This window comes from Lissotriton helveticus, chromosome 7 (assembly GCF_964261635.1).
Source record: "Lissotriton helveticus chromosome 7, aLisHel1.1, whole genome shotgun sequence".
In the NCBI taxonomy this organism is placed as follows: domain Eukaryota; kingdom Metazoa; phylum Chordata; class Amphibia; order Caudata; family Salamandridae; genus Lissotriton; species Lissotriton helveticus.
Window position 1 is genome coordinate 584,640,143 of NC_136068.1, and position 13,825 is coordinate 584,653,967.

At 48.3% G+C, this 13,825-nt stretch overlaps 1 long non-coding RNA gene across 1 annotated transcript in view; it reads left to right on the forward strand.

Annotated features, from left to right (window-relative positions):
- LOC144768782 (uncharacterized) overlaps positions 1-13,825 on the forward strand; it is a 121,067-nt gene that overhangs the window by 74,980 nt on the left and 32,262 nt on the right. Inside the window, exon 2 of the long non-coding RNA XR_013598630.1 lies at positions 8,507-8,679. This is a non-coding gene — a long non-coding RNA (uncharacterized LOC144768782). The remainder of the gene's footprint in view (positions 1-8,506; positions 8,680-13,825) is intronic.

Genomic DNA, 13,825 nt, shown 5'->3' on the forward strand with positions numbered 1-13,825 from the left:
AAGGGTTAACATGCACTCAAAAATAATCAAAACTTAGAAAGAATGTTTGCACTGTGGAAATACTGTTTTAAAATCTTGAAACTACATGTCCCAGAATTCATGGGTATGTCAACAGGAAATAAAACGAAATAAAAACAGTAGCTGAAAGTAATACCACCAACCGTGACCAAGGCCGCAAGGCTGAAACGCGTTGGTGTGCAGACTGGGCTCTGTAAAGTAAAATAAAGATCTGAGACCTACAAGTTCCTGAGTGCGGCGTATTCTTGTAAAAAAAATATATATATATATATATATACGTACACATACATAACGCGAAACACGTCATGCCGTTTGAATAAATAAAGAGCGAGTTTCCTGATGGATCTGTGTGGGCTCGACTTCTTTTAAAGTGAAGAAGCGTGGACTTTGATATATGGTGATATACTGGTGACTGCCAGTAGGTAGTTAAAGTAAGGATGTAGGGCCAGATGTAGGTAAATGTAATTTACCGATTCTTAAATACCGAATTTTACCGATTCAGTATTCAAGAATCGGTAAATGAGATGTAGGGAATAAATTGGTATTTTTTACCGATTCGGTAAAAATCGGTATCGGACTTTCGGAATTTACCGAATCGGTATTTACCGAATCGGTAATTACTGAATCGGTAATTCCCATTCATCCCTATGGGCCAAAAGGCCCATAGGAATGCATTGGAAATACCGATTCGGTAAATACTGATTCGGTAAATACCGAATCGGTAAATTCCGAATCGGAAAGCAAGCTTAAGTGAAACTAATGAAAACAGCCAATCAGGTGCTACCACCCTCCCCCTCCCTACCAGGAAGTGGCTACCCAGGCAGCTGCAACTCATTAGAAGGTTCTGGAGAGGCAGTCAGAACTGAGCAGAGACACAGAGCAGCAGGGAGAGTTTTTTGGGAGTTTACCACAAGAAAAATGGCAAGCAGCAGTGAGAGTCAGAAGGCAGAGAGGAAAAGAAAAATTAAGTTCAGCAGCATGGAGCTGCAGGTACTGGTGGAGGAGGTTGTGAGAGTCCACAAGCAACTATTTGGCAGGCACTCCCTCACTGTACCTGAGTCTGCAAAACGTAAAATGTGGCTTGCAATTGGAGAAAAGGTCAATGCAGTGGGAGTCACAAGCAGGAACATTGAGGATCTGAAGAAACGCTTTTATGACATCAGGAGCCTCACAAAAAAAGAAGATGTCAGAAATACATAAGCAGGCTGGTGTCACCGGTGGAGGCAGGAACCCAGCGCCCCCCCTGACTGACCTGGAGGAGTTGGTGGCCTCAACCATCGAGCCAGACAGTGTTGTGGGACTTGGAGATGTGGACAGCTCAGCCAGAGCTACAAGAAAAGGTAAGACGCATGTGCAGCATGACACCCCATACCAACCTGCTTCCCTTTACCCTTTGTGGACAGGCCAACCCCAGTCCAGTACTGCTAGCACTATACAGGAGCAATGCATTATGGGAAATATAGTCAGCTAATGTAAGACCATGTGTAACCTCGTGCAGAAGGCAACGCAGGCCCAGCAGTGCAGGTGGACCTGGAGATGGCACTGTGTTCCGTGGGCTGGAGGGGAGCATGGTGCGCATACAACGGATGCAGGGGAAATCCATACAGGCCTGCCACCACCAATTTCGAGTCCTAAATGAACACATAGGAGACATGGGGGAGGGCATCAGAGACATTGTAGAATCTAATAGGGAGGTAGCAAAAACAAATGCAGACATTGCATCAGGAATGCAGCAAATGAGCAACTCCATCACCCAGCCCTTCTCAAAACTGGACAGCCTGGAACACACAAGGCGCAGGGATGCCCGTGTCCACAATAGGGCCATTAATCGTCTGGCCACTGCCACATCCCAGCTATGCCGTAGAGGCATCAATATGCAGGAGAGCCTCACACAGAACACGGCCGAGGTCACCAGGGGCATGGTCAGGATCACTAGTGCCCTAGAGGCTATGATCATATCACACACTGCACTGAATCCTGCCCTGGATGTGGCAGAGGCAGACAACATCAGTAGCCGCAGCAGCTTGGCAAGCGCTGTAGTTGAGCCACGTAGGAGTAGCAGGCGCCCAGCTGAGGCTGCAGGCCATGCGGAAAGCAGTGACCAACATCCCAGTGGCTCATGGAAGCGCGGGTGCAAGTGACATTGCCGGTGTGGGTGAAGTCACCCGGGACATACAGTCCCCACGTTTATAATGTTTATTTTGTTGCACTTCAGTGCATGAACATTGTGGCAACATTAAATTACGTTCTTCTCATTCACAACCTGTCTGTGTCTCCTTACTTACTCAGAAATAGTTGCGTGTAATCTCCTCACGTCTGTATCTGCCATCACTTGGTGTTGACACTCCAGCAGGTTGTGTGTCTGGCACAGCAATGTCATTGTCATGATCCTCATAGTCTGACAACTCCACCTCAGTACCCTTTTTCACAGCAAGGTTGTGCAACATTGCACACACAGCAATGATCTTACAGCAGGTGATGGGGGTATACTGCCTTGCACCTCCGCTCTTGTGCAAGCATCTGAACCTGCTTTTCCAGATACCAAAGGTACGCTCAACGACATTCCTTGTGCTCTTGTGGGCCCGGTTGTATCTCCTTTGGCTGGGTGTTGAGGGGTTGAGGTAAGGGGTGAGTATGAAGGAGCGGAGGGCATATGCACTGTCGCCTGAAATGAAATGGGAATACATTACTCACATGCATACTTGTACTTCTTACTGCAATAGGTGTTATGGTGGTCGCAGACTGTGTCTCACCTAGGAGGTATCCTTCTCCAAATTCCCCTGCAGTCAGCCGTGCATAGATGCCGCTGTTTTGAAATATATAGGAGTCGTGGGTATTCCCAGGGAATTTTGCAACAAGATCAGTGATAGCGCACATTGCATTGCAAATCACCTGCACATTGATGGTGTGCGTTGACTTCCTATTCCTGTAGATGTATTCTGTGGCAGCAGGGGGACAAATGGGAATGTGCGTGCCATCAATGCAGCCAATTATATTGGGGAATCGTGCCATCTCGTAAAAGTCTGATTTTGTTTGGACCAGTTCAGCATGGGTTGCAGGAAAAGATATATAATGCTCCATCCTTTGTAACATGGCGTCAAGGAATTTGTGGAAAAACCTTGACAGGCTGCTCTGGGTCACCCCACCTACCGCAGCTACCACACTCTGGTAGTTCCCAGACTCTAGCAGGTGTAGGCTGCACAGCACCTGCATGTGGGGTGGAATAGCGTGTGCCCTTGGGGTAGTATGCTCCAACAGTGGGTGGAGGTCCCTGATGAGTTCCGTGATGGTGTCTGGGGCCAACCTGTACCTCTGGAGTATCTCTGCCTCTGTGAGCATGAACAGGGTGATCCTCTGTCTGTAGACCTGCTCCTCTCTCTGCCATTTCCTCTCTCCTTCCTCCTGTAGCCGTAGCAGTCTTGCAATGACATAAAATGCCGCCATTGTGCAAGTAGAATTGCATTTGGGTCCATTTTTATAGGTTGCACCTGGTTACCACCTGATTTCAATCCATGGTAAATACCGACTCTTAAATACCGAATTTCAAGCAAATTCGGTATTTAAGAGCTTCCCTACATCTCAAGCTTCCTTTTTACCAATTCTTATTTACCGATTCGGTATTTTACCGAATCAGTAACTTTACCGAATCAGTAAATTTACCAATTCGGTAAATTTACCGAATCGCAAACCGTTGCGATTCGATAATTTTTCCGATTCGGTATTTTATCGATTCGGTAACTTTACCGATTCGGTAAATTTACCGATTCTCAGGATTTTCGCTTTCCTACATCCCAATTGCTCAATACCGGTCAGTAACGGCCGAAAATACCGATTTTTGGCCGTTACCGACCGGTATTGGCCTACCTACATCTGGCCCCTAGTTTCCAAAGGAAAAGTGGTTTTGTTTTGCCAATAACTTTGGCGCTGTTTGATGAATCCTCATGAAATTTTTAAACTAGTTTGTCACTCAATTCAGCTGCTGTCTTGAAAGTATCGGGGAGATCCATCAAGTAGGGGTCGAAAAAACGGGGGGAGTGGGGTCCAAAACACGTTTTTACCCCTGTTAATTTCCACAGGAACTTTGGACAAGGCTACACCTCGAACTGCTGGATGGAATTACACCAAATTTGACAAAAAAGGTAGATGTTGGTTCAGGGAAGTGCCTTTTTGAGATTTGGTGTAAATTTGTTCAGTAGTTGCGGAGTTATTTAAAGAAATTTCTAGTTTCATATATAGGGACGCAGAGAATCCGGGACCCCTCCCGATTTCATGCTGAGATCTGATTAGCTGACAAAAGTTAAAAGCAGGAAGCGTTGGCAGCCATCTTGTGACCCGGCTTGAACCGAGTCACAGAAAAAACATTAATAAAATAAAGAAAAGGGGGCAGGGTAGAAACACCCTGACCCCCTAGGCCTCTTGGGGAGTCCCCACAGCAAACCCACAGGGCCAAAAAAGCATTTTTAATATTTGTTTCAGAGGGATACATTTATCCTACTGAAATATTTTTACAAAACCAAGCGCAGACTCTCACACTTCGTTATTAACCACCCCCCTAGGTGGGCCAGATCCCGGGGGCATTTGAATATTATAGGTGGAGAGGGGCGCACGCCCACCCCTCCTGGGCTTACTAATGCCCCAGGGACCACCACCTCCCCTGCGCTTCTTTTTAAATGAATGAGGGGGAGGCAAGTACGGCCCCTGCCCTAGGGACCACCACCTCCCCGGGGCTTATTTATTTATAAATGGGGAATGGCTCTTGGACCCTCCGGCCCCAGGGACCACCACCTCCCTCAGGCTTTATCTTTAAACAATGCGGGGGGCCACGAGTACCACCTCTGCAGCCGTGGGGCCGCCACCTCCGCAGGGCTTTAATTTCAATTAATGCAACAGGGGCCGCACAGCCAACCCACAGCCCTGGAAACCACCACCCGGAGGCAAAATTCAAGCAAGGAGGGGGCCGCGAGGCCCCCCTCCTGGAGCCATAGATGGCCCTGGGGACTACCACCTCCCAGGGACGGCTCCTGTTATGTTCCAGGGTACCCACCTCCAGGACATAGCTGTTTGCTATGGCTTGGCAGGAGCTTTACCCCTCCCGCCAAGCCATAGCAAATGCTTCACCTCCAGCAAGCAAGAGCATTTAAATATGCTCTCACTTGCTGGAAGCATAGCAAAATTGCTTTCATGCACACGGAGCTGCGTTTATAGCAGCTCCCTGTGAAAGCACTACCGTTTCCCGCAGGAGGTGGGGATCTGGCAGGGACCGAGGGGGCCTTGAGGCTCCCACACGATCCCCAACAGTTGTAAGTGGGTGCCCTGAGTGGTACCAAGGCACCCACAATAGAGGCCGGGGTACGGGGTCCCTGCGGCCAAAATAGGCCTGTGTGGCCCCGTCCCCTTATTTAAAAATAAATAAATAAAATGTCCAGGCCCTGGGGGGATGGGGTCCTCTGGACCAAACTCGGCCTGGGAGGGGGCTGCTAGGCTCCCCCTCCCTTTAATTTAAAAATGAAAAAATAAAGGCCTGGGCCACAGGGGACGGGATCCCTGGGGCCGAAATAGGCCCAGGGAGGCTGGACACTCGGCTGGCCCCTTCCCTTGAATAATATATATATATATATATATATATATATCACTCCACACCTCATCCAGCAACAAAGAAGCAGAGACCTCACAGAGGAGATGTTGGAAGCCCTTTAATTGGATATGCGGCATGATGCATTTCGGCCTGGCAGCCTTCCTCTGATGCTTTACAATGTTCAGGCGACTTGACCACTCGTAATTAAATGTCCCGCTAGTTTTCCTATTGGTCAGAGTCCGCCCTGCCCCCTTGATTAGTTGTGTGCTCACCACTCGCTGTAGATGAAGACTGCGAGTCCCAGAATCCCATTCTCCGGTAAGTGCTGCACGGGACATCACCAAGTGGTTGGGCGGGAATGCAGGCAAATAGCGATGTGCTCAATTGTCTATATCCTGTGATATTGATCTAAAAACAGCTTCCTCCGGTCCCCAAAACTTTCCATCCCCTCAGCAAACAGTTTTTACCGGGCCTGGGTAGATGTGGCAATGCAATCCAACCTCCGTGAAGTCACGGACCCCATTGCAGCCGCCCTTGTGTCATCTGTGCTGTGCGGCGGGCGCTGAGTCTTCCCAATACCTTGGACGAACGCAAATCATGTCGAAGCATGCACCAGAGTGACCCGGGCCAACTTGTAGAACGGGGCCCCTGTAGCGCATTTCTGGCACCTGCGCAAAATATCACTCCACACCTCCTCCAGCAACAAAGAAGCAGAGGCCATAAAGGGGAGACGTTGGAAGCCCTTTAATTAGATATGCGGCATGATGCATTTCGGCCTGGCAGCCTTCCTCTGATGCCTTACAGGCAACTTGACCACTCGTAATTAAATGTCCCGCTAGTTCTCCTGTTGGTCAGAGTCCGCCCTGCCCCCTTGATTAGTTGTGTGCTCACCACTCGCTGTAGATGAAGACTGCGAGTCCCAGAATCCCATTCTCCGGTAAGTGCTGCACGGGACATCACCAAGTGGTTGGGCGGGAATGCAGGCAAATAGCGATGTGCTCAATTGTCTATATCCTGTGATATTGATCTAAAAACAGCTTCCTCCAGTCCCCAAAACGTTCCAGCCCCTCATCAAACAGTTTTCACTGGGCCGGGGTAGATGTGGCAATGCAATCCACCCTCCGTGAAGTCACGGACCGCGCTGCAGCCGCCCTTGTGTCATCTGTGCTGTGCGGCGGGCTCCGAGTCTTCCCAAAACCTTGGACGAATGAAAATCATGCCGCAGCATGCACCAAAGTGACCCGGGCCAACTTGTAGAACGGGGCACCTGTAGCGCATAATCATTTCTGGCAACTGCGCAAAATATCACTCCACACCTCCTCCAGCAACGTAGACAGCAGAGGCCACACAGGGGAGACGTTGGAAACCCTTTAATTAGATATGCGGCATGATGCATTTCGGCCTGGCAGCCTTCCTCTGATGCCTTACAATGTTCAGGCGACTTGACCACTTGTATTTAAATGTCCCGCTATATATATATATATTACAAACAATATTCTTCCACTTCCGTTCAAGCTGTCACTCTGAACAGGTTATTCCATTTTCCTTCAATAGCACTTTGTATCAGGAATTTCAAGATCAAAATATAAATCACAATGTTCAATGACAGCAGCCTTGATTTCGAAATGCAACAATGGCAGCAACTATTATTCAAAAAGCCTGTGATTTCCAAATGCAAAATGGCAACTTCTGGTATCCAAAGATGAGTTTCGGCCGATTAGACAGCCTTTTTCAATTGATAAAAATGTGATAAAAACTGAAGATTGTCAAGGTTGGCCAATCCCGTATCTCAGTTAGTGTGCAAAGAGGTTCCCGACTCAGCAAGTCTACCCATGGAATCAGCTTCTCCGATTCTCTCATTAAGGATTCGGGAAGTTGCACTGTGTCTCTAATATGGCGGCTGCAGTGGTAGTTTTAGCTTTTAGATAGGCGTTCTAGTGTTGCATGCTAAAGGAGGAGTACAGGTGTCCGTTAGCTCTGAATTTGTCTATTGATTCTACAGCCAGTACAGCTTAGTTGTGAGTAGAGATACAAGTAATCTCTCTCTCTCCAAGTAAGTTGTTCATTTCTACTTGTTTTGAGTCTTTTTGCATGTGCGTTTTTAAACAGCCTCTTTAGAACATTCAAACAACTGTTTGCTAAGGGCTCCTCCAAGGTTATTTTTTCCTGCATTTATGTTAATTTATAAGCGCTACAGAACTATGTAGATTTAACCATTTGCCAGTATTCTGCAGCTCCAGCTAGATTGTTCCTTGCTGAACTCATTTCATTCCCTTCTTTCCTGTGATGTAACAGGAGCATGCAAACTAACCTAATTTTTGAGCAGCAGAATCTCAACAGCGTTTAACATCAAAAGACTATTAACCCCACGCATGCGGCGCATTTTCCCGCTGTGCGCTAACTTTTGCGAAAACCCGCGGTTCATGACGAGCTCAGCTCGTCATGAGCGTACGAGAGGCGTAACTCATGACAAGCTGAGCTCGTCATGAGCGTCGAAGGGGTTAACAGTATACTAATTGTCTGGAAACTAGTACTAAAGAGCCGCCTTCTCCTATATGAACTGCTGAGTTTTTCATTTCTAACCTTACAAGACTGCACATCTCCCTGTGGCTACTCAAAGACTAACGCTACGGTCTAGTATTGGCAGTGTATCATCTCATTATTCCAGTCCATTAGTATGTAGTAATATATATATTATACTTACCAACCAATCCATTTCAACAGATTGTGTAAGTCTACTGAGAAACTTCCTCTACTACACTACAGCAATATATTATATATATATATATATTAAGAGAGAAGCTAATCACCGCAGAAGTGAAGGTATGAGAAACGTTTGTGTTAGCCAGTGGAGGTCTGGTATAGATTATCAGTGGGGTTAGAATGCATTAATGTTGTCATTTGTGTTTTCAGGAGCCCAGCAGTATAACTAGAATACCAGTGAGGAAGAGGCACATCAGTGGAGTCTTTCTTTCTGTCCCATTCCCCTTTCCCCTCTTTATTGGCAGTGGATTAAACACCGCTTCCAGTGGAGTTTGGGAGTGGAGGAAAAGCCATCTGCTCCTGTGGAAGTCCTGGAGTTTAAGGTGCGTGGTACTTGACAAAGATATACTTTCAGTGTGACAAGTTCTTTCTCTACTATATAACTATATTTCTTTGAGCCTCAATATTTAATTTTACTTCTTCTTTATAATTCACATTTCATGCACCGGTGTGCTCCAAAATAAAATGTTGCGCAAAACTAACATCCCATATTTTTTCAAAACAAGTCACACAATCCCTTAATTGCATTCCTTTTGATAAAAATGTCACAAGTGCAGTGTTTTCATTATCGCTGCATGACTCGGTACAACAAAATGCATGGAAAATCTGCTCTTACCATAAGCCAGTGCCTTAGGTTCCTTGCTCCTGGCATCGATTCAAAAATTGGCTTTAAAAATTATATATACATATATATATATATATATATATATATATATATATATATATATATATATATATATATATATATATAAGCTGTACCAGCAAGTTGCGGAAGGCCCACCTCCTTTACCACCACTTTGCAAACGCCCCTCCTGGAGCACAACTGGTTGGGGGATGAAGTCCCCTGAGCAAAAGATGGTCCTTGGGTGGCAACAACCGCTTCTATTTCCTCCAGTAAGTCCCACACAGGGATTGCAGAGAGGTGATTGGAGGCCCACCCTCTTTCTGCACCACTCTGCAACTGCACCTCCTGGCACACTTCTAATTGGGGGATGAAGTCCCCTTGAATGCTGAGGGTCCTTGGTGGCCAACTACCTCTCCTGTTACGTCCAGTAAGTCCCATACATTGGGATTGCTGAGAAGTATTTGGAGGCCATACCCCTTTCTCTATCAATCTGCAAATGTGCCTCCTGGTGCACTACAGGTTGAGCGGATGAAGTCCTGTTAGATGCTGAGGGACCTTGGAGGCCAAGAAGCCCTTCTGTTACCTCTAGTAAGTCCCATACAGCGGTATTCCTGAGAGCTGGTCAGAAGCACCACCCCTTTCTCCACCACTCTGTAAACGTGATTACTAGTTAAAAAGACATAGAAATTCCCTTAAAAAAACAAAGGTTAAAGGGATATTTCAATTAGGAAATAGAATGTGAAAAACTTTAGAAATTCACTTAAAAAACAAGAGGTTCTAGGGGGGTGTGAGTGGTTATGTGGATGATATCATCAGTGCTGTCATTTGAGATGTTATGAGTGATGTCACTGACCATGTCATGATTGATGTAATATGTCCCCAAAATGAGTTTTCCACAAGCAGTTTCCCATATGAACTTTATACACAGCTACAGCCAAAATTACTTATAGAATGAAACTACATTTGACAGATAGATCTTGATGCAGAAAGCATGCTTTTTGTGATTTGGTGTAAATCTGTTCAGTAGTTTTTTAAATATTAAGGTTCAAAATATAATCATATCTAGCAATGCTGTACCACAGCAATACTACCATGGTACCACAAGCTCAAAACACGTAATCTGATCGGCTGGCAACAACATCAAGAGAGAGTTGTGGTCCCCTTTTGTGTCCCTGTGTCGTCAAAAACAAATACTATAAGGGGGCCGGGGAGGAGTACTCTGACCCTTTGGTCCTTGTGGGTGGTCCCTTGGGTAAAATATTTTTTTTTTGTGGCAGTACTATCGAGGTTCTCAGTGCCCCCCCATGTAATTACGTGGTAGTCCATGGTGGTGCACAAAAAAAGCAGCAAGACCTTGGGGTGCGGCAAGACCATAGGAGTTGGCCAGCATTGGGGGTTTACCCACCCATGAAAGGGTGGATGCAAGGCCTGGCTGCAGACAGCAAGGTTGTGAACAGCACAGGCTAGGCCCAGTTAGGTATGGTAATAACATATTAATTTAAGTGGAAAAAATACATAAAAACTAGCTGAAAACAAACAATGTTAAAGTAACATTATAGTTAGGCATGGTTATAATATACTTTATTCACAAAAAAGCAGAAGTTAAAGTGACATAGTTAGGTGGAAATGTCAGAATGTTAAATTTCAAACAAAAAAAACACTAAAATTATCCCATTAAAGGTAACTGTAGTAACTACAACTCGCACCCTTGCCACACCCCGGTTGTTTTCACCTAACTATAACGTCGATTTAAACTTTGTTTTTTTTCTACAGTTAGATAATAAATATATATGAAAACACAGACCTGATCGTGGCAGTGGGACTAAACACTGGTAGTTTCCATCTGAAGCTGAAATAACTTATTTTGCTTTTTTCAGAAATATATATATGATACACAGGTATTGTAGCTACCTCAGCCCATGTCATAGAACATAGTTGTTAAATGCAAGCTCCGGAGGGGGCGTGGCTTGGGCGCCGACTGGAATGGCGGCGTGAGCTCGGAGCTCCGCGCGTGATCCCGGCAAAAATCCCGTTCTCCCCCGAAAGCCACCGCTGAGACCTAGCGCCCTGTGTCTCTGGGGCACCTACAACTTATAGCCATTGATTGGTGAAGTAGCGGGGGCTGTCTGGGCGGCCCGAGATCCTGATAATTGAGCTGGTGTAGCTCCGTGTGAGGCGACAAAATGGCGGAAGCATCGGGACGCCGATGATCGTTTCTGCAGAGGCGCACGTCGGAGACCCACAGCGGGATCTGCGGAAGTACGCGAGGGTTTTCTGAATAGAGCCCTGGGCGCTTGGACCCGAAGCGTGCAACGGAGGGGGACATTGGTGCTCGAGTCCGGAGCGCTGTTGTTCTTGGACCCTGCTTCCGTGGCAAGATGGTGGAGCACCCTTCCGGCTGATGCGACGGAGGACCTGGCTGGGGCAGTGCGGCCGAAGGGCACCCTCGATTGGTGCTGATAAGCGCCCGAAACGTAAGGACACAGGCGGACCTGAGTTGGGGACGCCGCCTGGAGCTGACGAATGGTGCCGGTGAGCGGTGAGCCCGGAGGTACGGCGGAGTAGTGTGGAGTTCGAAAGCTCACGCACGGGAGAGGACAGCAGAGACCACGGGACCCTGACGGCAGCGCCGGAGTGCGTGTGGTGCGGCGGACCTGTCCCCAGTGCAGCGGCAGTGAGGAGGGGCTCGGGCGGGCGGCGCTGCCCATGCTGGGATGAGGAGAGCCGGCCGTGCGGTGAGGGCTCCAGAGGCGAAGTGACTACAGAGAAGAAAGCGGTGAGAAACTCGTCCCTTAAACATTGAGCGCTGCAAGAGGCGCGGTGTGCCCCGGGGCGTTGTGGCCCCCGCTCTGGAGCGGAGTTTTGGCCCCTGGTGGGTTTGCGAGCAGAAGCACTGGAACACCCAGTAACTATTTGGCACAGCTGCGTTAGCACGCGGGAGTGGCACTCCTCTTGACTGGGGACTGCAGCGGCGCCATTGGACGTACACGCTGCACTCGTAACCTAGTGCAGAATTAAATCAGCGGTACTACGCCACAGTGGACACGCGTGACCTTCTGTCCTGCAGAGGTTAGTGGAGTGGCTGGATACTTCGAGAGGGGCACCAGCTGAGAATTCGCCCGGAGAGGGGCCGGCTCCTGCGAACTGCTGGGCGCGCTCCACGCGTGACCTGGCCTTTCTGGGGATGCGGCGTTACTGGCGTGAACTGTGGAGGGATCTAGAACAGACACTGTGTGGTGACTAATGTTGAAGGAGTTATTCGGCCGCAATGAAGCCCAAAGGTAAAAAGGATGGAACGGCGGAATCGGATGACCTTACTACTGCGGAACACGGGGCCGGAGCCGTTGAGCCAACAGCAGAACCGAGTCTCCAACAACAATTCTATAGGATCCTGGAGGCCATTGCGGCGTCAAAGGAAGCCCTTCAAATGGACATTGCGCAAGTGGCGACTGGGCTAGAGCTTCTGAGGGCAGACCATTCGAAATTGGCGGATAAAGTAAAAGCAAACGAGGACTCCCTTCGGGACTTGGCGCCAGCCCACACAGCCCCGGGGGCTAAAATGGCGGATGCTCTGGACCGTATAGAGGCGATGGAGAAGAAGGCAGAAGACTCCGAAAGCAGAAACAGACGCAACAACATACGCGTGGTTGGTCTACCGGAAAAAACGGAAGGGACTGATATGATCGCCTTTCTGGAGAATTGGCTCAGGACGACAGTTGTGCCGGAAGGTTTATCCACATTCTTCACGCTTGAAAGAGCACATAGGGTGCCGGCGCGACCACCACTGCAGGGCCGCCCTCCCAGGCCAGTGGTAGCTAGACTGCTCCACTATAAAGACAGAGACCTGGTAATTCAGAGAGCACGGCAGGCTGGCCCCTTTGTCATAGGGAATAGCAAAGTAACAATATTTCCGGATTACACCCAGGACATCCAGAGACGCCGCGCGTCGTTCCTAGCGATCAAAAAAGAGCTTAGAGAAGAAGGAATTCCATACTCGCTGATATTCCCTGCAAAGCTCAGAATTATTGTGGATGGCCTGACACAGGTCTTTCTCACGCCCGAGGAAGCTTGGACCTGGCTAGAAACATATAGAGCAGGAACAGACCGGAAAGATCGGCAGTGCTTGGAACAGGGTAAAGAACCACGAGTGCGCAAATCCCAGAGACTGCGGAAGGAGAACAGGGCCTTGCGACAGCGGATGCTATCACAATCGGCGGTAGAACGGCAGGGAGCGCTGGAGGCGACGGCCGCGATCACTGGCTCACAGAGAACAGAATCAGCCGCAGGGACTGAATCGGAGGAGGATGGACTGAGATCTGAGGCTGAGCGATCAGAAATTGATAGCACTAAGGGCCCGGAGGTGACACCCGGAACGGCAGAGGGCATGTTGGACGAATAACTCTGTGGACTGGCTGTTGTCTCCTGCTGTATTGACTCTGAATGGTAGATAGTGTCATTGCAAATAGGCGAAATGGGGGAGTACATGGATCCTGTGAGTTCATTAGGGGATCATAAGCTGCGGGGTGCGTAGCTGGCGCTGCTGCCTGTTGGTGCCGAGCGACCCCCTCTTGCCCTTAAGGCAAACCTGTGGTGGCTACTACAGGGTATAGTTGTGTGTGTTGTGTGGTTTGGATGGGGACTGATAGTTCTATATTAGGTCCTGTTCTGGGGGGGAAGAGAGGGGTTGTTTATGGGGGAATTGTTGTTTGGGGAGGCGTATTTGGTGGGGATGGACAGATGTGGTGGCCCAGTGTGGGGATGAATACACACAGTGAATACATTACCTGAATTGCGCTGTGCCACATGGAATGTTCGTGGTATGAACTCTATGGTGAAACGGCACA